The sequence below is a fragment of the Tupaia chinensis genome, unplaced genomic scaffold, assembly GCF_000334495.1.
Source record: "Tupaia chinensis unplaced genomic scaffold, TupChi_1.0 Scaffold138060_1, whole genome shotgun sequence".
In the NCBI taxonomy this organism is placed as follows: Eukaryota; Metazoa; Chordata; class Mammalia; order Scandentia; family Tupaiidae; genus Tupaia; species Tupaia belangeri.
The window spans coordinates 415,008-415,572 of NW_006197961.1; the positions used below are offsets into that span (position 1 = coordinate 415,008).

At 48.8% G+C, this 565-nt stretch overlaps 1 protein-coding gene across 1 annotated transcript in view; it reads left to right on the plus strand.

Annotated features, from left to right (window-relative positions):
• MAST1 (microtubule associated serine/threonine kinase 1) overlaps positions 1-565 on the plus strand; it is a 49,330-nt gene that overhangs the window by 21,602 nt on the left and 27,163 nt on the right. The gene's annotated exons all lie outside the window — the stretch shown is intronic.

Below are 565 nucleotides of genomic sequence, written 5' to 3' on the forward strand. Positions count from 1 at the left end.
CGTGCCGCGTGGCTTATCCGAGCCACGGCCACCCTGTGGGCTGTCTGCCCGCTGCCAGCCGGTCCTCCACCGGTCTACACCGTCCACCTCGGTAGGGATCCGATCATCCGTGGGTTGTTTCATTTTTCATTTCGTTCAGCTTACAGATGAAGGGATCTCAAAATGTTTGAGGCAAAACGGAGTGGAAGTGTGTGTTTAGGAGCCAGCAGGTGGCGTGGCAGTAAAGGGCCCTGGTATCCCACAGGGCCAACCATGGTTCGAGTCCCGGACCATGGCAGATTTCTCTCTTTTTCTCTCTGTCCCTCTCTGGTCAAATTAAAATGAACAAATAAAGTGAAATAAAACAATTCTTAAAAAAAGAAAAAAAGTAAAGTGTGTTGGGGCTGGCAGACGGCCCGGTGGAGAGAGGGTCTGGATTCCCACAGGGCCGACGACGGTTTGAGTCCTGGACCTGGCGGCTTGCTTTCTTACTTTCCCTTTCGCTCTTTCTCACTGGCTCTGTCTGGTCAAATGAAAGAAATAGTAATAACAAATGGAATTAAATAAATAAACCTCTTTTTTTTTT